Here is a 24,688-nt window from a genome sequence, read left to right as displayed (position 1 = left end):
TGCAGCAGGATTTCCAAGACTTGAGACCTTGTCAGGTAAGAGTTCTTCAAGCTTTATCACACACTGTGTCTCTTGCATAAGCTTTACGCAAGTTAAAACCAGATGCATTATTCTTTTAAACAGTTCTTATTTAAGAATATAACATAATATTTGATGGTTGTCTTGAGAAAAGCGTAACATTTGCAAGCAGTTTACAGCCATTGTTCATTTGAGATGAACCAAACTTCTTTCAGCATGTGACTGGATTCAAATTGCCATAGCTGCAGAGTCAAAGACAGAGGCTACTACTAATTATTTTGCATTTAAGCAGAAGTGGGAGTTACCACTTGAAGTCTAGCATCCAGCTAGCCGATATAGCCCAGAAGATGTCTAGCATATCGCTAGCATAGAATTAAACCAGCGTTAGCCAAGGTTGGTACCCAGTCACCATGAAACTCCTGAAGGGAGAAACTAAGCTGAAAGGCAACAGCTCTACCACACAGCTCGAAGCAGCAGCTTAAGACTCTTCCCTATCAATCAGGAGTATTTGTATTTAAGGCTCAGATATTGTGTACCTGCATGGAATAGTAGACAAGTTATAGATTTAACTGTGTTAGAGTGGGAACCAAACATTTTAGTTTTACGTATGCTCTCAAACAACCCAAAGATTAACTCATTTTAGCTTGTTTCTCTCCATTCTAGAACAGCCTGAAACCATCACTACAGAAGGCCAAACTTCTGAACCATCTTAAAGTTTCAAAGTTAACACACTTAGCTAGAAAAGATATTTTTTTTTAAATCAATTTTTTCAACAAGAGTTGACATGACTTACAAATCTTTGTACGAGTGGTGGCTACCGAATTCTGCAAGATAGAAAGAACACTGACAAATGTTTGAGTAATATGGTAAGAAAAATGCATTATCCCTTTTTCTGTTTTAAAAAGCCAGTGTTTTCACATACAATGTGACATCTTTGCCCACTGCTTAGCCAAAGAAATCAAGGGATTTCCAAGAAAATGAAGCCTCCAGCCCCCACACTAACACACAATAAACGTATCTCCCTTATTCTGTGGGAATTGTGTGTTACATTTATTTATTCATTTAAACCAAAGTCAAGGATCTGAACAAGAACTTTGCTTGCCTAATGGCATTAAATGCCAAATGTATACCCCATTGAACTAGACGGGAAAGGAAAAGCTAGATCTACAGCCACTCCATAGATCTGCCTGAGCCCAACTCCAATTGGGAAGGAAAAAAAGCCAGTGATCAGCAGACTTAGACAAGTTTTTCTAGAAGAGGAGATCTGTTGGTATGCAGCTGCCGTGTGCCTAGCCTATCTTTTTTTGGCAATGCTATAAATAAGCTTCTTTGGACACCACAGCTGCCCTCCCCAGTTCTTCATGAACCACTGCAACTCCCTAAATATTTCTCAAGCAGGAAGCACCACAAGCCCTCGGTGAATATCCAGCAAACTTGCTGTTCCCCCATACAACATTCACACCCTGCCCTGAACTTCAAAGGAGTCCTTATAGCAGCCTTCCTGAACCCGGATGGAAGACTTTACAGTGAGTACTAAATAAACATGTGACTACGGGTGCTTTTAAGAGGGTACTTCACCTGATAAAGTAGTAGAAATAACACTGATAACACCTTAATAGAAAGATGAAGCCCTAGCTTATCCTAACAGCCCAAGTGGAAGGGTGTAAAATAGTATAGTCTTTTCCATATTTCTACCTGCTTTAAGACAAGGAGACATAGGGGAGGCAATAACTCAAATTCTTCCTGTACTTAAGCACAGAAGTCATGACAGATAACCTCCCTTCAGGGCCACTAATTGCAATCTTCAAAAAACTATTAGCTAAAGAGTCAACCAGAGGGGGGACGTGACCAGAAGTTGCCTTGGCAATGAGTAGATAAGGGATTTGCAAGCTTGCATCGTTATGTACCGAGTTGCTTAGGCAGTTTTATATCAAGAACATAGAGAATTAGCAGCCAGCATGCCATTTCCAAGGGGAGACTTCAACTTCCATCCTATAAACCTCCATCAAGGTATTTGTATAACTGTGGATTAACAGGCTCTTCTTACATGAGAAAATACTTTCAGTTAATGGTTAGTATCTAAGACCTAAGCGCCTATGCTATGCATCATCTGCTAAATCTATTTGTGAAGTCTTATCAACAGAGACCAACCTCAGAGAACCATCTCTACATTTATTGTGTAAGTGAACAGAAGTCAAATATTAGTCTGAGTAAAGTGTAAAACCATAAGTTTTTAGTCTTTTGTTTGCAAAGTCCTGTGCAAACAGAACTGTCCTTCAAAAAGGAACTTCACTGTAGAGTCATCTCTGTGTTTATCCCACATCATCTTTACTTTGAAGAGTTAACAATTTATTCCATCTAAAAGAAAGGCATATTAAAAAATATTTTGTTTTGCACAAAGCCACAACAGGGTTGCTGAGGCAAAGCAAAGTCTACAACTCTGATCTTGGAGAGAATATTATCTTAAGATTCAAATGGAGACTACTAGCACCAGTACTGGAAAAATGAAGGGATACAGAACAGCAGCACATAGGCCATGAGAGGCAGGAGTTAAAATCAAGAGCTTAAAAGTTCTCTCTACCTTAAACCTGAAAGTAACCCTGGAACCCCTGTGACCAGGAAGTGATTCAGAACCTTTAAGTCTGATGTGAAAGACTGCTAGAACTATCTCAGGTCAAAAAAACTACAATGGAACTGTTCTCCTTCCTTCCTCCTTCATTCCTCAGTAAGCCTTCCCTGTCTCCCGAACTGTGGAAAGGATGTGACTGTCAGTTCACTGGCAGCAATGTGCAGGATACCATCCCAACAACTGTCAGAGGAAACGGCGTGGAGAGATGGAACAGGCTGCATGTCTGAATATACTTCCATCAGAGACAGTTACTGCAAAACAGATCATCCAACATCGCAGAAAGCTCCTCATATTTTTACATTATCAAAACCCCACCAAGAAGTTCAGAGTCCTCCTCACCTAGATCGATTTTTGCCTTCCCACTAATTGTTATCAGCAATATATTTCACTAAGTGCCTCTAACAAAGCAGTCTTGCTACACAGAGTGGTGGAGGACACAAGAGCACAGTTACAAGGCAGGAAAACCAGTTCCTGATCTTCTGCAGAAGACCTATTCAGTGTCTACTCTGCATCGACAGAAAAGTTGCTCCTTAACAGTTCACAGCAAGATATCCAAGGCATCAGGGAAGACAAGAGTGTACCTGTGTAGGTGGCCCTTCCCGTTATGACCTTCAACGACTAAATAAAATTCAGGTTGATTAAATTATGACATACATATACTCTGAGAGGGCATCAAACTCACCTAATACAAATCCTTTCTTAATTCAGAGTCCTGTTCTGAAGACAGGGCTATGAAAACACTCCCAAGACTCTTAAGTACTTATTTCAGAGTCCAAATATTTTTTGCTTAGAAATTAAGAGTTTCTCAATTTAAAGTTACTTTATAATAAGCTAATCTGCCCAGAGTCCCATGTTTTCAAGGATTCAAGCTTCTCACATGGTTGAATTAACTTCTGGCTTATCCTTGGATTTACCAACTTATTCCTTGAAAATAATCAGTCACGACCAAAACAAAACCAACCAACTTTATGTATCAAATTACCATAATCACATTGGCACAGCTACTGAATGATGTGACAGATGGCTAGAGCTGACACAAAGGTATCAAAATTTTAAAAACTGATAGCATTTTATATCACTTAATTCTTAAGTAGTTACAATAACAAAGGTTTTTATCTCTAACCATTTCTTTTGAGATAGGCCTATAAAGCTGGTTATTTTCAGAAGAGTTTTAAATATGTGCATATCTAAATCCCACAAAACCTTACCACGATTTGATTCCTCCTTTCCTTAGGCCCTCTAGGAAGTCCTTACCAGAAGCACGCTTTGCCACAAAAAAACCCAGCTGTTTCTGCTGGGCCTGTGCCCAACTCTAGCAATGGTTCCTCAGAGAGACTGGACGCATACCTAGGAGTGCAGAACATCACAACCACGCTATTTAAGACGACACCAATATACCTGATCTAGGGGAGAATGGCTTCCACCCGTACGCATATCCACATTGTTATTTTATTGTGAAGAAGGTTTCTGGCAAAGTCATAACCAAGGACACTTGCCACAGATCCCAAACTAAAGAACACCCTTCAGCCAAGTTCCCCCGTTCTGCATCCTGCCTATCTGCCTCAGCCCATGACATCAGCTTTCCTTCCTTTTTCCTACAGATGCCAATCCAGACCTTCTCACTAGCAGTATAAATTCACTTAACAGCTAAATATTGCCCTACTCAAGGGAAGAATACACATGCACAAACACATTCTGTGCACACAGAGCTCTCCCCAGTGAGTCTGTAGTACTTGAACACCGGGACACAAAGATCTGGCTTTTCAAGAGCGCTATCAGTCCTGTAACAAAGTCCAGGGCAAGCTGACAGCAGCTGCCAATAGAGCCAAGCCCTCTCCTGAAAACATCGACTCTATAGTTATCTTCCTCGCACAGAGTGCTTTGCGCTTCTCAAAACACGGAGCCTTCCAGCATGAGAGGAAAAGGGCTAAGAGAGCAAGATGCAAAGCAGCTGTTTCGGTTTATGGGCTGTGACCCAGTAAAGCAGATAGCCCTAGCACATAAGGTAACACCACAAACATCAGAGCATTCCTTGTGAACAGAATGGGGAAAAGTTTGTTATTCCCACCGTCAGAAAGATGCTGCATTTCTACATCTCACTGCAAACAACAAAAAGCAGTTGCACCCTTCCCAATTAAGGGGATAGCTGCAGAGAATCAGGCACACAGAAGTTTTCTTTAGGATTCACGTACTCTGTCCCTGTCACATTCAAAACAACACTTTTAATGCATGCTTGAGACTTACTTCACCTATTTGTAAGTAAGGCTTGTAAACAAGTTTTATTTAGAGTGGATTTATATCACACATTATTGCTGAAAGTAACACTTAAACCGAGTTTTTTTCAAAAGAGACTAGAACGGGACATCTGTGTCAGAACTGGGCTAATGCCAACAGGACTGTCTTCAGCCAAGGGGCACAGTACCTCACCAAGTCAAATGTGGCTATTTGGTGCCTCTATTCCATAAGAATACCAAACACCACTTTCAATAACTGCAGGTTTGTGAGATGAAGAGCTCTCTCCAGCTGCGTAGTCTGAACTTCATAAGCAGAAGAAAATGTTTCTACAAACCAGACAACAGTGTGTAAGCAGCAGCTTCAGAGAAGCCCTCAGAACTGGTATGTGTGCCATAATACCTATTAAATTTCTTCAAATCCAGTGTGTTCTTTTGTTCTAGTAGCGTTTATAAATGTCTTTTCAGCACAAGAGAAAACTAGCTATGCAAAAGAAAAGAAAAGCTGAACATGACACACTATGAAGCTGAGAAAAAACTGAAATTTCATTTGCTTTTGTTAGCGAAGCATACGTTTTAGTTGAAACCTGTAAGAGCGTTTTCAAGGAAACAAGACATTCAAGATGAGTGCATTTCTTTAGCGTGCCAAAATGAATCTCCATTGCTTAACCATAACACAAGTAGTGAGCATGAACCTGTAAGACAGTAAAGTAGTTAAAGTTCAAACTGTAACTGCTGTTGCACATACACAAACACATGAAAGACAAGTCTTACTAATGCAAACCGCAAGCACTGGATAGTGCTGGTCTTGGCTCTACACAACAATAGTAGGAAATGGAAGTATCTTGTCTTTTCCAGTCAAAACATACAAAATATGAACACACCATGAACACTAAGCATCTTCCAAGTAGCCTCTCTTCCACAGAAAGGTAGAGGAAACTTTCAACTGTGATAAAACCTGCTATGCCAAAGCTGTTTCACTAGAAACCAAGAGCAGCCCTCTTCCCTCACAGACCAGGTCCGAACTTCTGCTTCCCCACATCACAGCACTGGCACTCACAGGAAAAACTCAAAGTAAATGATTCACTTTCTCTCTGACAATTATTCCATAGAAAGGAAGCTGTCTAGCACTTAAATGATTACAGTGGGGCTTTTCCTTCCCGTTAACTAACCAAGGCATTCTCTGTATTTTCAGGTCTGACACTTCACTGGGGTCACAGTCTTGGATTTCTGATCATATATCTTCTATTTCTGTGGAATGAACAGGATGCACTGCTCAGTGTGGATAACCAGAAAGAGAGAAGCAGCACAAAGCTGACATCTGCCTGGCATCCCAGAATAGCTTCAATGAATCATCTGAATCCGGGTTTGTGAGGAAAGCCACTTAGAAAGATACAACTATCAGCGTAGTACAACAAAAATGATCCTCAAGGAGTAGGGAAGATGCCTTTTGCCCACAGATTCTAGCTGCAGCACTGCCTGGGCTTAAGATACTTCTGTAACATCCCTGTATCAGAAAGCCCTAGGGACTATGACAGCAAAAGAACATGACCCCACCAACTAGGAAGGCAGCAGATTCTTGCTGTAACTACAACAGAACAAAAGAAAATTGGGGAAAGGTGCCTTTCACTTGTCCATATGCATCTACAGTGCATATGGAGGCTGAAGATATAGCTCAATCCCCGAACAAATAACCTCCTAGTCCTCCACTCAAGACACACAATTCCAGATCAGATTTGTGGCCTCTCTTCTAACTGCCAAGGAAGGAGGGGATTTCTGTCTTTAGGAGACAAGTTACAACACAGTTTATAGCAGCCAGGGCATGTAATTCTATTTTATTTTTTTTTTAACCACTGCTATTTACCAACAAAGCAGTCCAAGTTGCATGTTCATATCCAGCAAGTCAGTCATTCAAAAAAACCAAAAAAACCTACTCAGAATCTGTGAAATGTATCTCAGATGAGACTTTGAAAGAACTAGCCAGATCAGGAAAAGGAGTAAGTCATTTGCTCATTTAAATGTTTTAAGAAGTCAGAACTGAGCCAAAAAAAGCTACCATACACACTTCCTTCAGCTGGCAAACTGCATACTCTCATATTTGTCCTTTAAGCTCCTAAGTAAATTAAGAAAACACAGCGATCAGTCTAGGGATTGTTTCGATTTCTTTTCATGCTTCATCACCAGTGCCAATAGTAGTCTAGGCACCGTTCACTAATTATCCTTCTACAAAGCCAGAAGTGAGCGCTTTACATGTATAGAAGAACCTCCCCCTCTCAACCAGAAGTGTTAAAAATAGTCGTAAAAATCTGGAGTCTTTCAAAAGCATGACGAAAATACAAGTCAGGTTTACTATAGTGAATAAGTTGGTATAAGAAGACAGAAGCCACATAAAGCCTTTCTGCCTGCTTCCCTTCTGAAGAAGGCAATAGTACCAATTTCATTTTTTTCTTGTTTCACTGATATTTCATCGCTATTAATATGTGAAGCAGGAGGAGTTCTGCAAGTTTCCATACATTATTAGCCCCGGCAAGCTAACTTCCCTCTTTTCTGCCCATTAATTTGAAGCATGCAGAGAAAGGTCTCTGAGACACTATCTAACAACTTGTGGAAATAATTTCCGTAAATTACTCTGCAAGCAAATAAGTCAGTTGGGGGGTGGGGGGGTTGTAGAGAAAAAGAAAAAAAGGCACAAACACAGGGAAGAAAGCATCTGCAGTCATACTGGCCGATAATAAAAAAGTATACCCAAGGGCATAGTGATTTCAAGGCAGGAAATCCACCCATGGGGAAACATCATAACTAGATGCAGCACACGCTATCTCATACCAGAAGCTGAGCGCTACATATTGCAATATGAACAGCAGAATATTCACTACCTTGCAAAAAGGGTGAGCATGTGCATATCGATCCTCAAATACCAACTCCAATTCAGTTAAAATCCGAAAATCCTGTTATTGGACTGCCTATTAATTCGCTAGTTTCCACTGTATGAAACAGCTCATGCATTGATCTTCCCTGCCTCGAGTTTTTTTTCCACTGTTGTAATAAGACACCTTAAGAAACCTGCTGCCAGAACTAGTATTAATACCAAACATTGTTATACTGCGTATTTTAGTATGGTTCCCTGTTTCAACTGAGGAGATGGCAAAGTTATATGGAGTTCAAGCACTGGTTAGTCAAATGGTTAACATCTTTCTTAAAAGGCAGTAGCTGGGAGGTTTGCGGGGAAGAATCCCAATTTAGTCCATACTCAGCACTCAAGATCTGGATGCACTACATCGAAAAAGCCACTAAACAGTGACAAAACCAGGAAAGTTCCTTTCTTGGTTTCCTGAAAAGGAGCAGTGAATGTTACAAAATTACAAAAAGGGATAACTAATTAATAATTCCTGGCTGGCCTGAGGAATAGAAGGCTTCAGAGGTAGAATCTGAAGGATAAACAATAGAAACTTTCAGACAAAAATTACATAATAGACACTGAAACAACAGTTTTAAGAAGATAACTGTGAATGTTAAAACAGGCCGCCTCCAAGTCACTCCTCTTAAAAGGCCAAAGACCTTTAAAAAATGAGACTACCAAGAAAGAGACAATAAGAGAGCAGAATACTGTACTCCCATTTTTCAAATTATCAAAACTCCATAGTAAAAACCACAGTCTGTGTTCCCCCCTGTAAATCAGCACTTTTTCAACATTTAAATCAGAATGATAGTTGCACCAACAGAAATATTTCAGAATCAAATACTGAGGCTCTTGCTACAGCATAATCTTGTTAAAGAAATAGAAGTGGTTCATGGGGACCATCAGGTATGACAGAAATTTCAGAAACACCACCAGTGTCAAGGAGAAGCTTCAGTAACACTGCAGGTAGGCAAATAAAAAACCCTGTTATTTTCAGAAGTATTCTTGCAACTAACCCCCAACTTTTAGCAGATGGGATTTTGTAATGTAACTTTGAATCACCCAACTCTAAAAAAGCAAGCACAGGGGAAGGGGCACCTTTGTCACAGAATAGGTTCAATGCATACATCTCTAGACATAACTCCCAACATGCAGTCCAATGAAATTGCCAACTTCACCCCCCACCCACCCAAATTTTACATTGCAGAGTATATGAAAAAGGGTTATCAGTTTCACTCTAACACCATTCACTTTCCCACCTGCAACATTACTAGGCTTGCCGCCTTGGGGATGTGGAGTGTCACCAACAGGGGTTCCCATTCAAAAAGTCAAAGACAGAAAGTAGGAGGGTTTTGTTAAGATTTTCAGCAAGTAGTGGTTATACTTAAAAAAACCCTAGGGTTCATGACTTCTAGGAAGGGAAGAGAAGGTAGAAATTTTTATTTTGCTTTTTAATACTTTTCTGCAAGTATGCATTTGTACATGCTGTATGTGCCAAGTGGCACAGTTACAAGCTATTACAGTTTTCCCAGGCCTGCATCTATTCACACCCACACCGGTATCTTGCAAATCCATACTCATATGCATATGTAAAAACAGATGTAGAGCTTCATTAGTGTATACATAAATATTCATTAGTTGCTATTCATGCCCACAAACACGTATCTCATATCTGCAAGATAGTGAAAAGTTCCCTCTTAATGTACCGATCTCAGGAACAAGGAAGGACCTAGATTCTTATCCTAGCCGTGTCTAAGCTTATGAAGGTCAACTACAATAACGTGGCATTTCATTTATTTCCCTTCAAAAACTGAGGGGACACACACACTTTTACCCCTCTTGTAAAACAGTCAGAACACTTTGAGATGAAAGAATGTCAGTGTTAATGTCAGATCAATGGCATTTTCACTGGTTCAAAAGGTAACGCTACTTTCCTAGATAAGAACAGACTACAGCCAGAAATCCTGCAATGCTGCAAATGCCTATCTAAACTAGAGAGCAAAGTACAGGAGAAAGACAGAAAAGCAACTGTCAGTATCATTCTCCTGCATATTCCACCCCAGTTTGTACACAAGTTCTGTGAAACAGGAAAGACAGTTGGATCCTTCCTTTCTGGTTTTACTTCCTTTCAATTTCTCTTTTAGGCTTTGTATAGCTGAGTAACATTCCCACCCATCAATGTTAGGACCTCCAATTTCTCACTAGTGTTTATTTTAGGACTACACTGACTATGCCTGGTTTACGATCATACTTCACAGATCACACAGGGCGTCTTATTTCCAGTCTCTTCTGCAGAGAGCTAAGAAACACCATTCCTGAAAGCGGCTGCTTATCTTTAAATGGTAAGACAGGTCACCTCCCGTCATTCTCTGAGTACAGTGAGGATTTAAGTCAATTCTACCCAACCACCTCACAAGCAAATCCTGACATACAGTCTGACCCTACTTATGTTTATGTGAAAGCACCATCCTAAGGCCACACTACAGTAAAACGTGCCCTTCTGATTCAGTGCAAAGCCCTCTGAAGGGATCATACAGAGGAATTACATGGCTACAAACACCTCGGTGTAACACAAGTGGGTACTTTAAGTATCCACCTCACAACTAACTTTACAAAAAAAAAAACCCCAAAAAAATCCAACACAACTTTTTAGTTTTCCAACACTTTACCAAGCTGCTCCTAATTGCCAATTAACAGGAAAATGCAGTCATTTCTTCAATTATTAGAAGCCTCAATTTTTTAACATATTCAGTGGTAATTAAGAATAAGCAAGTAGCATATATTTTGCTAGTAGAAATATTATGAGGTCATGTACAGCCAGAGGTAATTTTCATGATAAAACCAGCTGATATATGCAGAAGTGACCATGTTCACAAGTGCACAAGCATACCTGAAGTTTGCCGAGCTAGGAGAGAAAGCAGACCGCAGCTAACAAAACTACATTCCCTGAGAAGTCCTGCTGCTCCTTTTGTCTCTCAGCTGCGGCCCTGGAGACACAGAACATAATCAGAACACAGACCTAGGAACCAAAACCCTACACCAAAAAAAAAATAAAATAATAATGGTTCAACAGAAACAGTGATTTTGTGGCACCTCATCCCTAGCTGTATTTTCTCTCCTTTATTAACTTGCATTTATTTTCTCTTTCATAGAAGCTATAGCCTTTTAACACTTCTCTTGAAAACATTCCTCCTTTTTCTCCAGAGGTATCAAGTATGTCCTCCCAAATAGAAGATCAACAAGCAACAATTTCTCTTTGTCACTCACTACACTTCTACCCATACCCTAAGCCACACTGACAGCAACCTCATCTTCACTTCACCACCAAACCATCCCCACCTGACTAGTAATGCCGTTACAACAGTTACGGGACCCCACAGTAAACCCAGCCAGGTTCGCTATCTTTTATTCCAACAAGGCTATTTTTAAATCTAGATCAGTTTTCCCATCAAACTCTTTATGCACACCCAGACAGCTGTGCTGTGTGACAAGACCAGGAGAAGAGGACAAAGCACCCCAGGGATAAAAAAACACCAGCAGCTGAAGATAGGGGCACTACCCAAGACACTCCTAAAAATCCCCCCTTTGTAATAGTTCTCCTTTTGTATTTAGCTTTAATGATTGCTTCTGTTGTTTCAGATCTGAAGAACCTGAGGGCCTTAAAGCCTGTCCATTTACTGGAAAGGAATGCACTTCACTGAACAATGTAGCTATAGGAAAGCTGTTTCTAAAGTCTGTTTAGAGAACAACGAACAGTTGTCTTGATTTAGTGTCTTTGGATCTCTAACTTCTCTACTTTAAACCAAGGAGAAAAAACGCAACTGTCATAGCAAGCACTATATTCACTTTACCCTACTGGTTCTGCAGTAACACAGCTTAGCTGAGAAAAGTCCTGGTTTTAATAACGCTGCCGTACCAGGGAAAAGGAAAATAATTTTTAGAAGGGAAAAGCACAAGTCAAGCAAGAAAGGAATTTTGTTTGTTTGTCTCTAGAGTTGCCTTTTTATTTAAGAACACACAATGGAAAGCATAAAAATCTCAGAAGAATGAAGCAGACAACAGTGCCCTAAGGGAAAGGGAAGGAACACAGAGGCTGCACTCCAACAGCAGGCAAGAATTATTGGACTGTAAATTGCTAAGTGGTGCAGAATGAAAGCCCCCCCAACCCAAAAGTATGTATTTATGATTATACATGGGCTGTCTTCTCAATAGTTGCCATGCTACAGTATGCCTGCTAAGCATCTGTTTCATCCTGTCTGTGGGGCTTTTTAAAGTCAATTTAATGCCCACAAAAGAGATTCAGCACATCTTTCAGGAGCCTGGGGATAGCAGCATTTAAAATATCACACACAAAGGTGACAAGCAGCATCTATTACACTTTCACTCTAAAATCAAAATGGATCTCTAAACCAACGCAGGACATTTGAACTGCTCTCCCCTAACAAAAGGGCCTCCCAGAAAATATTTTCCTAAATACCAGTCACACATGGATTGTTTCACTGGAGCAAACATTCAAGGTCACTTAACCCCCAAAATCCTACTTTTTCTAGCTGATTTCTGTGGATCCTCAGATACAGGACCCTTAAAAGCTTTTTCTCGTTTCATAGCATCATGTCCAAGCACTAGCATCAAAGCCTGCTACGTTTTGCAGACCCTAGCATTAACCAATGCTTCGTCCTACATTTACCCGAATTCTCAGTAACGGCGCAGCTATTTCATGGATTTCCCCAGCAATCTTGGAACAACACATGCCATGTACCAGATGTTCACTCACCCAGGAGCTCGCAGCCTGCCACCAAGGGGGAAAAAAAGGTGGGCAACAGCTCTTAATTCTTCTGTCTATGGCTGAACAGCGTTCTCCCTCCTGTGTGCTGCATTCTGTACAGCCACTGCAGTGCTCGGAGCAAGCAGACTCACAGGAGCAGCTGGAAAAGAGCCTTGCATCTTCTAAGCTGAACACAGGTGTCCATCCCAGATCGAGGGTGGTTCTTTCACAGTAAACCTATCATCTACAGCTCCCTTAGCCAGAGGGTGGGTCACTGTGACAAGTGGCCATTGGAAGGTGATAACTAGGGCAAAAGAGAATAATAAATCCAGAAAAATTGTGTGTGTGCGCGTGTGTCTGTGTGGGAAGGGAAAAGAATAAGTGTAGCAAATAATGAGTGAAAGAATGGAGTCAGTATACAAAGAAAATTATTTACTGAACAGACCATTCGTGCTGCTGACCTCAGTTCATTCCTCTCCAAGTTTTAACTCCTTACAGTCGGGGCTTTGTCTGGGAGAGAATGTCACAGCCCATTTCCACCACTACCCTCCCTTAACCATTTTAAGATACCACTACTAGATCCTGCAGGTGAGGACACACTCCAGCAATGGGCTGCTGCTCAGTTTCAGTGCTCTACAGTAAGCTCTCACAAACCAAAAGCCTGGTCAGCCCATCATGTTTCTCCCTGCCTCCACCTCTAATGAAAAGACTCTTTGAACCCAGAGTTCAAGGGGGTGGTGGCTAGGATTCATACCTCCACCATTTTTAAGACCTTCACAGATAATTTTTCTGCAGTACCTGAATATTACCAGGATATAAAAAGTTAATGCCTGCCAAACATTCCTTCCCACAACAAGAACTGCTGTACGCAAGTAAATCTCACACCATGACCTTGTTCTTGCCACCTAAAGATTTTGCTGTTCTAACTGAAACTCCATAGACACTGCATGCGTTTGCTGTGCATAACTGTGGCATAAACTCCAATATGTCACAGCAACATGTATTTTGCACAGCAGGAGCTATCCCACCAAATGGGAACACTAATACCTTCTGCATTTCTGCTTGGGGAAACCAGAGAATATAGGTTTTTATAACTGAAAAAAAATGTAATATATATTTTAAGTCATTACTGCATTTGAGAATAGGATCACAGAATCTACTTGCTCTCAGATTCCCTGATACTTATTGAGGATACTGCCTCCACACTGGAGCCTTCACAATGAAGCAGTAGCAAACCTGAGTAAAATTGTGCAATATGCAGCGTAACTTCACACTAAATGTCATGATTTTGTTACACAGCCTAGCATTAAACTTACAGCCCCGAAAACACATTCTAGCCCATACCACTGTAAAGAAACTTTTCTAAAAACAAGCCAAAGTGTCTTGACTTTGTAGACAGGCTGAAGGCTGTTCACATTCTTCTGCGAGGTGTCAGAGGACTGCATTCAGTCAAGTCATAGGAATTAAAACTGAGCATTTCCAATTGCCCTTGTAGCAAATGAAGCACAATTCTAGTAAATAAGTCAACCTAGGTTAAGCTAAGACACCTGTTAGAAGGACCACATGCTCAGCTACCCACTCTTGTGAATCACTTCCTGAATTGCCATAATTAGCACAACATTGTAAAGCAATTCATCTTCAAATCCAACAGAAGAAATAAACACTCAGTTTACTGTGTTAATCTCACAGCACTTTATTGCTAGTCCATTTCAGAGTCTTCCCTTCAAGATCCACCTGTTGCGACACCAACAGGAAAAAGGAACAACCGAGACCAGCCAGTATGCAGCAGTAACTGGCCCACTGGGTCAAGTCTGACCTATACATCTTGAAACTACTCAGCCATCTTGTCCTTTCTTCTCAGTACCCTCTTCCAGCTTTGTGGTACTTCATGTTTCTGAAATTCCTTGCTTTCTTAAAAGTCTAGAATGAAAGTACTACACCCAATAGCTGAATTCACCAGCAGACGCCAACTGTGAGAAAGCATCATGCCTGTAAGTTATCATCATGGTTTGCAAGAATGCAGAACAGAATTCACCACCACTGTCCTCCACCATCGAAAACCCCTTGACTGCCTGGGATGATTTTCTGTATGCTGGCTGATCCCTATAGCTTTATGAAACACGTTAGCTTCTCTCACCCTTGGAGATCTAGACTTTTGATATTATAAACCTTGAGCTCACTGGAGTTTGATGAAGCATAAAATAAGCGTAGTTTACCAGTCAAATGAACAACAAAGGGTCTTCTGTGATAGCTAAAGAGTACAGGAACAGTGCAGCAAAGGAGTGAGGACTTAGAAAAAGACAACCTCTTATATTTGGAGGTGATATTCTGCAACATTTGATTAATCATCTGGTTTATCAGTGACATGATTTCAAATGAATACAATAGCTTTGTTAATTGTCGTACTGACACAACTCACCTGAAGACTTTAGATTAAGGAAAAAACGATATAAAGTAGAACCACTGCAATGGTGCACAAGTACAATGCAATAAGGAAATCTGACCTCTTGAAAAACATTCACTCTGAAATGTTCTGGCAGAGGGTAAACAGTAAAGTCCCCAGGTTTTTGGCACAAAGAAGGAAGACTTAGAAAATGTTTCTCCTCAAAAAAGTAAAGTTATTTTGCTTCTGTAATAGCATCTTACTGCTCCGTGGTAGTTACAGTTCCAAGGTGACTATCTGAAGATACAGCCCATCTTAAGAGAATGCAGGTTAGTGCACACCAGTTCCTGAAATAAAACATTTGGTTTTGCCAACATTTCAGTTTGGGAATGTCCACAATTTAAACTAGAGTATAAGAGTTCTGAGGAAGAAACTGTGAAGTAAACAAGTCATCTTGTAGAACACAGTTCCAACAGCACTTTCAGCTAGCCTTAGAGAATATAAGACAAATGTATTTTTTTCAATCTACCCTTTTAGAGGCTTACTAAATATTTTAATTCCTTCTATCCTAATACTGCAGCATTTTAGAAGACTGTTGCTTCAGTAACTATTTAAAAATAAACTCTCCAGAGAGCACACAGCACTAAAAAGAAGCCTCTCCAGACTGATGAGACATCTAGACAATCGTCCACAAAAGGGCACATTAGCAGAAGAATTCTCCTACAGAGGAAGCAAACATCTCAAGTGACACTCTCCAAGCAATTTAGCTGTTTTAGATCACACTTGAGACTACACCATTTCTAAATTAACATTAGCTGATACTGCTGCTAGAAAATAATACTGCAAACTGCACCGCTAATGCAGCCTGCGAGGACAAACTTTATGTTCCTACTGGCTCCCCCTGTCAAGAACAGGCTTATGACTACTGCTAACAAAATTCAGTAGTTTCTCCTCCATGCACCAAAGGAGGGTAAGACAGTAGACAGCCAGGAGGGAACAAAAGAAAATGCCTGTGGGGAACATGAAACAGAAAGAGGGCAGTGGATTAAAGGAAGGAATACATGTAGTAAGAGGAAACCAGAAGAAACACTGAGTAACGAACCTGAATAGCACACACTGCTCTCTGAAGGCACCCAAAATGCTAGTTTTCCAAAAGCCAGTTTTTCCAGTGGCACCATGCCCTGAGATGCAAGGATAAGGTACCAGAAACACAGTCCACCATTGCTGGGATGTCAGATTCCCTCCCTAATGCTACTGAAGTTCAGACTGACCACAGTCAGAAGGTTCTGCATCTTGGGGAGGCACTAGGTAGGAAAGGTACAAAAAGACATGGAAGGGAAAAGTACAGTCAAAAACCAAACAAGCAGACCTGGAGAAGACGAGAGAGGGGCTATGTGTTGTACACACAGCATAGTCATCAACAATGATCTCCCTCCTGTCCCAGAGGAAACATGGATCAGGAGACTCCTCTCTCTCCTCATGAACCACACTGTGAATAGTCATGACCACAACTGTAGGAAGGATTCTATCAGCAAACTGTGGAATTGGCTCAGCGTACAAGCTGGCTGCCTGGAATACCTATCTGTCCTCTGGTTTTATTAAGTCTCATCACTTACTGTCTGGGTAGGATATGAGACCAAGGAAATGGGAACAAGTGTGGTATGAGTGCAGAGAGGTGTCTGAGGGACAGATCAGAAGCAAGTCTGATCAATGTCACGAAGCCTGACCATGTTGAGAGGAGCGCGATAAGGGAGGATGTGCAAGGGATATTTGCCGTGAACACAGACTGGTTATTCTAAGACAAAGGTTCTCAGATTACACGAATATTTACCTCTCACAGATATATACCTCCTCATAAGCCCACAGAGTTTATATTTTGCAACTTTAGAAGAGTCTCACTGAATGATTTGAAGGTTGGTTCACATCCTGAAATAAATCCACTGTCAAATAATATTCTATTCAATAAGCTGAACTCAAAACTTCTCAGTATGTGCCATACTAAACATCAACAGAAAAAGCATACCTGCTTTCTTCCACTCATCTGCCCTATTTAAGAAAAATAAATAAATAAAATCTTAGAGCAGAGACTTCTTTACTATGTTTTAAAATACTTGGCACAGCAGAGTCCTGGGTGGGTCTCCAGACATGTGTAACACAACAGGCATTACATATAATGCAAAAGCAACAAGAAAAGTACCAGGTACAGTGCTCGGCTCAGCTGTAGCCCATCTGTCTTGTCTCTCTCTGTGGGAACACTGAATACCATCACTGTGGAGAATTTTGTGGAGATCTGCTACCGATGCTGTCACCTTCTGGATAGCTCCTCCATCTTCACACATACAACTCTGTCTCTGAAGTACTGGAAGCAGACCAGGTATCACTGACACCCAACCTTTTCCTGTACTTCCTGAATGTGTACGCAGTCCTACTCTCCCTGGAAAGTCCCCAGTATGTTTAGCTTCTGTTTATAAGCAGCAAGACAAATTACACTCAGGAGATCTAGAAGAAACTTGAAATACCAGGTACAAGGCACTGACCTTCCCAGGGTCGCCAAGAAAACTACATACAAAGGCTAGCTCCAAACTAGTCTTCCTTTACAATCAACGCAGAAAGAAGCACAGCTCTAGAGAATTCTGAATGGGAATCTCACTTAAGTGATTTAGCATGGCTACATGAATCATCAAAAGCATGCCACATTCCCCAAAACTGTTTACACTTCCTGACATAGTTTAATCTAGCTTTTCTTTATCAATCTGAGCAGAACTCTGTTTATAGCAGATGGAGTACCATACACAATGTACACAGACTGTTATTAAAGAAATAATTTACTCCTACAAAAGAAGATTAGCAAAGTATTCTTGGATTTGACTGTTTAAAGCATGACTCCTGGGCAAACACCCACCTTCATTCCTCATTTGTGTGCAGTTCACCACAGAACAGAGGCAATGAGAAAGTCTATTATCTTCCCCTTCCATTTCTTTAGTCATAACCATGATTTTGCACGTGTTGGACATTTCTCAACACGAGATCCAGAGTAGTCTATGACATGAGTATCACTGGATGGATATCAATTAGGTTTGCATTCTTTAACTTGGTTAGAGCCAAATTTGGTTTCTTGTTGCCTTTAGATTAATCTCTTTAATAAACCCTGAAAAAAAACCACAAGCAAGTGTTAAATGGTGCAAATTGGTACAAGCTGCAGTGTCTCACATAAATGGAGCAGAGTTTATACTGTCCTTTACACAGGACCCAAGAGAAGCCCTTTTTAACAGCTGTGTTAAGTATGCATGGCATATTGAGAAAGACCAAGACAAAGGCAAGAAGGGCCTCCCAACCATCCTGTTAAACCAAGGCAGTTCCACCAAGGCCATAAAGAGACAGAAGTGTTAGATAGGACTCACGTGGCCACAAGCACTTTTACCTGCATGGCAGAGATAACCAGATACGATCCCACAAAAATGCAGCTGTTCCGCCTATACTTTAACTTTCAGTGAAAAGTCTCCCCACAGCCTCAGAGTAAAGAGATCTTCATAATTTAAAGGGCGGTCACTATAAAAGTTATGCTATGCATTGTCACTTTAGTTCAAAAGTTACTTAGCAAAAGATTACACCCTAAGACTTCATCAGACACACCACCCAAAGCTCATTCCAAAGCATCTTGCAGCCATGACAATAAAATATATAACTAAGCAAAACACTTGAAAGGTAGATTTATTAGAAGCCTTCAATGCATTGAAGTGTCCTCTTCCCTCAGCCACATCAGCTCCCAGCAAGCCTTGCCTCACTTCAAAGCACTGCAGATTCAGAGGAATTATTTCCAAACAGCAGGGCAGAAAGCAGTAAATCAGAACAATTTTCCTGCTGGCCAAAGAGGAAGTTGATGCAATAAGTGCATTATTTCCCAGATTTTAATTAAGCTAATTGGAATCCTAATGCAGGCAAACACAGCAAAAGACCTATAACATAAGACAAATACTTCTGGACTGATGTTGGAAACAGCCAGCACAGAAAACAGAAAGCTGCAAGATTTTACCTTTGTTTTGTATCCTACAATAATGTTTGAGATTCAGCAGTCTAAACCAGAACTCCAGTATACAATATGCTATGCAGGAACAGAAGAAAACACATATCTTGCACAGAGAGGCTCCAACTCAAGGGATGACTGATGGACAAGTGGATCCAACAAAAGAAGGGAGCACATCCAAAAGGCAAAAACAATCAGAAAAATAAGCAATGACCTACCGAGTCCACTGCTGGGCAGTTCTGGTTCAGTCAGTTCATGGCAAGGGAAGGCATTAAGAACTTCTCTGAAGGCAGATGAGGCGGCTTCATAGATGTTTATGGAACTCTTCTTCATGATGGATGAAAAGCATCCATCTGCCACTCCTCTCTTCATGATGAGACCAAGGTAAAGAAAGGCCACAAGGGTTTAGCAAATGCCTAAAAGTTAGCAGCATTAACAGGCGGGACTCCATGTTACATTCTCCACAGTATGCCCCTCTAGATGACAGTTGAAAAGGGCTAAAAAAACCAGCTTATGTCTGTAGCTGTAGAACTCCATACAGGAATGATTTGCTAAAAGGCAAAGGCAAACAAAAAAAAAAAAACCCAAACAAACAAAAACCTCCACTTTCAGTAAAAACGGCCATTGTTTTGAACAGCTGAGTATCAAAAAGAAATCCAGACAAAGCAAGGGCAGCCTAGACGAGTTTTAACCATGTGGCTAGACACAAAAGATCGTATCTCAAAGATGTTGTGGAGAAAGAATGAAAAAGGTTAACATTCAACCCAGATAAAGATCTGGGGAGAAGTCAGAGATGACAGGCTGAGAGAGACAGGAATCTAGCAAAAACGTTTTCCTCACAATCTCCATACCTTTCTTCCTTGCCCCTTCTCAAAAGAGAAATGCAGTTTCTCATGTTGTCTATTGCAAAAACAATAGTTTCAGAACAGTTGATCCCTACTGGAGCAATCAGGTTACTGTCTTCAGCAAGACATTTAACCTGGTACTGACCACACACCTTTAGCAGAAAAGTTATGAACTCCCCTTCAAAAGCGTGGGACAAAATAGGTTCCTCTTTCCTGAATCCGAAATAATTCTATTGTTAATTTACTGCTGTCTACAAAGAGCAAGAACTTGTATTCTCTTTTCTTGTCTCACTGAATACTTTTGAATGGAGTAAATTTCAATACCTCAGAAAAGAAAGAAAAACATCCTTCAATTTCCTCTTGCTACTTAAGCGAAATAATTCTGCTTGACTGAACATTAAAAGAAAAAGGGGGGAAGGGAGTGTCAGAAGAGAGGATGCCTACACAGGTGAGCAACCTTCCTTTCCTTAAATTGTTTCCCATATCTGGGCACTGAATTTCTATCACAAGCCATTCCATACATAAGAGCATCACAGTGCCTCTTCAAATCAAGATACAATACAGGCAGGAGAATGAGGAGCTATGATCCATGTCAGTTTACTGTTTACACAAAGAAACTAAATGCTCTTAGAACCCTATCAACTACGTATTCCAACTACCTCAACATTAGGAAACTGCAGGAACAGACAAATAATTCAGCGACTAAGCGTCCCAAACACAGGGTTGGAATCCAAATGTCTTCATACCATGCACAAGCACCATCTACGTGCAGATCTTTCCTCAGAGCGTACATTCTTGGGTTCTCCTAGATGCACTTTTCCCTTTCTCCCTCTCCCTTGTGCAATCACACAGAAGATGGCATTCAGCTAGGGGAGGGAGGAAGAGAAAAAAGGAAGGAAAGGGTGGTGATTTGATGTTCCTACGCTAGCTTACCTCTTGCTCTGTCTCTACTGTTTTGGGTTCCCCTCCTAGTAAATAAAATAGTGCCCGCCTCTTGTATCTTACCATTTCCAAATAGCAGCATGAACACCAAATCAGTATTATTGCTGCTTTATTACCACCTATCAAATTATGAACAGCATTTCTGTAGGTGACACGTCAGTTACATCCTGCTAGTTTGCAAGGCTAAGATCAGCTGTAGGCTCTGGGGCTGCTGGGAGACCCAAGAAAACGCAAGCAAGGCTCCCCGATGGAGCTCATGTAAAAACCCACTTCCTGGATTTACGGGCAGGAATTTCCCCCTCCTCCCCTTTCTAAATGAAAGGTGAGATCATCATTAGGATCTGCTACAGTAAAAGCACTCGCCCAAGAAAACTCTCTCGGATCACACCCGCACTAGGAATATCTCAGCCATATTAGAACAGTTGTACAGTACGTTGCCAAAGCTGCATTTCACACCCATCTATTAACAACAGACCACAGTGTTAAGGCAAGCCCAAATAGTACACGTGTGCTTTACTTGTATAACTGAACCTGCGTGAGAACCTTACATACCATAGATCATACCCTGGATCAACAGTGTAGCCCCAGCTTCAGCCCTAAGTGAAAGGATTCTTCCACCCCAGGCTATTAAGATGTAGATCAGCTGGCAGAGAACAGATTCCTAAAACATCAGAGCTGGAAGCTGCATGGCAGAAACAAGTTTTGACCAACCTCTTACCACAGCTTCCTCAGGCTTCTCCACAGTAACAGAACAACACCTGTAACACCAAAGAAAGTCCATGTCCAGGTTCTGCTGTTGCTCTCAGGCAATTCCCTGTGACATAGTCAAAACAGAGTGGAAGTTTTCTGTCTCTAACAAAGACAGCAGCAGCAGCATAGGCAGTTTTCTCTTTCTCTTTACCTAGAGCCACCCTGAATACTATTCATAAGATTACATTGGCAAGACAGCCTTTGTGTTTGCAAAGGAGAAAAAAATCCTAATCCATTCATGGATTACATAAGTGACAGAGAAGTCATTTTGAAATCCCACACGATGACAGGAACACATACCACTAAGGACCAATCCTGCCTCAGCTTTCTCCAAAAGCAACATGTCATCAGCTCTGCTTTACCATGTGTACAACAATAATTCAAGCTTTCTCGTAGACAAGTAACACTGCTGTAGGCTTTATCAAAAGAGACTGGCACCTGCAAGATGAGTAAGATGTTTCATATGAGGCATGTTTGCAGGATATTTGAAACCCAGAGAGGCACAAAAGCTTAGAATAAAATGTCATCCTGACCTCAATCAGTTTTGTTTAGGTTTATGCCAGGAATTACAGAGTCACGTAGTATTTACAGATCCTTTCTTAACACACAGGATAGTCAGGAACAAGGTTTGAATTCAAATGTATTGGAAATTGGAATTGAGATACATGTCATTCATAACCTACATAGCTATTAGTTATTTTTTCTGCACAAATACTTAAGAATAACTGTTAAAAGAAAAAACTTTATGGTTGCCCAGTAACATCTAAGAGGGCTTTAATTTAAAAACTAATGAATTTCCAGCTTCACCAATTAGTTATAAGGTGTACCTCCCAAATATAATTCACAGAATCACAGAATGATTTGGTTTGGAAGGGACCTTAAAGATCATCCAGTTTCAACTCCTCTGCCATCAGCAAGGACACCTTCCACTAGACCAGGTTGCTCAAAGCCCCATCCAACCTGGCCTTTAAGATCTGAATGAATACAAAGTCTAGCATAGCTAGTTATATCCATCCATGTTCTTGGACATGAGTACTTTAGCAAGCTGCAAGCTAAGTACAAATCTAACTGTTTTCTTAACTGTAGTGTGACTTTTTCTGCTACAGATGAACATGTAGTGGAATTCTGGCTGGTTTAAAGGGACACTGCCAACTTCAATCTAACTCCAAATCTAGTTTTGTCCAAGTAAGCTTTCACAGACTCTTTGACCAGTAGAAATATTCACATGATTAAAGAAGTTAATTCCCATGCAGTGACTTACTTTTACCAAAATCATGCCTGCATTACGACCAACTCAAACACAAGTGCTGAAAATGTTGACAGTGAAAAATAAGTAGAATAAGCACATTCTCCAAAAGAAATGCAGGAAGAGGTAATCAGCGTAACTATTGGGAACAGAAGTCTATTTCAAGTCAGTTTTTGGTTACAGGCAGAAAATCTTGTTTACTGGGTTTTTTCAAGCTCGGGTAACTTGTAGATTTCAAAGTTTGCAACCAGAATTGGCCCTAAGAGATAAGTTTCTGTATCTCCATGTTGCCCAGCAAGGGCCCATTTCTTTTCTCAGCTTCCCCTAAGCCCCCTACGCTAGTACAGACCAAGTTCATTTAAAGTGCAGAATAACCAAGAACCTCAATTGAAGTCTTAAGTCTAACACTCCAAGAGACTTTCCACAGGTTCTTCATTTCATTAACCTTTCAAAGTAGTACAACAGAATCAACAAAGGAAGCGGCAACTTTTGTAGTGCCAGACTTGTAACATACTCCTCCATCTCAACAAAAGTTACTGTCAATTGCTCCACAGCACTAACCTTAAATGGATGACTGCATGAGGTAAGAGATGACTTCTTCAGAATATGGAATGGAGTTGTTACAATAAATGCATAAGCAAGTTTTCATTAGAGTAAGAGAAGGAGCCCTATGCTTGGAAGCAGTTACCTCTGTTAAGTCTAACACCCTAAACACATCTTAGGACAACAGCCTGCAGCAATCACGTCCATAACATAACAAAAAAACCACAACGGACAGAGAAGTATTAGATAGCTGGACATCCCTTGTACTGAGCACATCTAGAATCACAATAAAAAGCCTAAAGGCTTAGGTCTGCGACACAAGCAAAAGCACACACAGGACGAAGCCAGTACATGCTTTCTCTTTGTGGGGCTGTCATCAGCCGCCTGGCTATGGAAGCGCTAGGTGTGCTTCATGACACTGTGGCAGTCAGCGCTGTAAAGTTTACCGGCGTAACGCGACCCGCAGAGCGGCGGTCAGCGGCGCAGCCGGCGGCAGGGAGAAGCAGCACGCCCCGGGCGCCCCGGCGGGACCGAGCCGGCGGGACCGAGCGCTGCCGCCCGCGGGGAGCCGGGGCAGACTCCGCACCGCGGGGAGCCCCCGCCGCCCTCCCGCAGGCAGCCTGCGCCCACCCCGCACAAGCGCCGCCGGCTCCTCCTCCTCCGCCCGGGCCGGGACCAGAGGATGAGGTGCCCGGTACCTTTCGCTGAGCCACCCCCCTCCGGCGAGGGAGCGCTAGGGGGTCCTCGGGCCGGCCTCCCGGCCGCCACCGCCTCCTTCCTCCCCGGCGCGGAGCCGCGTAATCGGGTCAGCGATCCGGCGGGGACCAGCCGCCCCGCCGCGGGCCGCCGGGGATCGGGTCTGGCGGCTGCACCCCGCCGCCGCTCCCCGCGGGCCCGCTCCCCGGCCTGGCGCCTCGCAGAGACCCCCCGCGCCGCCGCGCCAGGCCGCTCCCCGCGCGATGCCGACGGGCGAAGCGGCTCCTCCGCAGGGAACGCGGCCGCCCCACCTGCCGCACCGCGGGAGCCCGCCCTCCTCCCTCCCGGGGGGCGGTGGCGGAGGAACCCCGCCACGCACTTGCCTTCGCCTCATGCTGCTCCGGGGGCGGCGGCGGCGGGGCTGGGTGGCTGGCGGCGCCTCTGCCCTGGGGGGCGCCGCGCTCCCCCCGTCCGGGTGGCGGCGCGGCGCGGAGCGGCCCGACCCTGCCCGCCGCGGGAGGGGGCGGTTGAAGCGGCGGCGGCGCGCGCACACCTTGGCAGCCCCGGCTACCGCTGCCTCGGCCCGGCCCGCCCCGCCCCGCGCGCGGAGCGGTTGGCGGGGCGGGAGGAGGAGCGCGTGCGGGCAAGGCCACACGCGCGCGCACACACACACACACACACACACACACACACCCCGTTCCCTTAAAGCGGTACACG

At 42.4% G+C, this 24,688-nt stretch overlaps 1 protein-coding gene and 1 long non-coding RNA gene across 19 annotated transcripts in view; one reads left to right on the top strand and one right to left on the bottom strand.

Moving 5' to 3' along the window:
- The window catches only part of MICAL3 (microtubule associated monooxygenase, calponin and LIM domain containing 3), a 161,994-nt gene extending 137,841 nt beyond the window's left edge, over window positions 1-24,153 (bottom strand). For 5 of the 18 annotated variants that reach the window (XM_040593968.1, XM_040593966.1, XM_040593964.1 and 2 more), the window contains exons 1-2: window positions 12,552-12,711; window positions 10,668-10,764 (exon numbers count right to left, since the gene is read on the bottom strand). The gene's annotated coding sequence lies outside the window, so the exon portion shown is untranslated. Of the gene's footprint in view, window positions 1-10,667; window positions 10,765-12,551; window positions 12,716-23,973 lie in introns of those variants that run through there. The other 13 variants (XM_040593973.1, XM_040593975.1, XM_040593970.1 and 10 more) reach the window with 7 other exon arrangements.
- Window positions 4,916-12,500, top strand: LOC121088228. The gene is made up of 3 exons (XR_005827872.1): window positions 4,916-5,263; window positions 6,074-6,244; window positions 11,417-12,500. It is a non-coding gene; the product is annotated as an uncharacterized LOC121088228 (long non-coding RNA).
- Window positions 24,154-24,688: the final 535 nt, after the last annotated feature.

This window comes from Falco naumanni, chromosome 5 (genome assembly GCF_017639655.2).
Source record: "Falco naumanni isolate bFalNau1 chromosome 5, bFalNau1.pat, whole genome shotgun sequence".
Taxonomy (NCBI): Eukaryota; Metazoa; Chordata; class Aves; order Falconiformes; family Falconidae; genus Falco; species Falco naumanni.
Note: the sequence above shows the minus strand (reverse complement) of the source record. Positions and strands in the feature narration are given on the sequence as shown.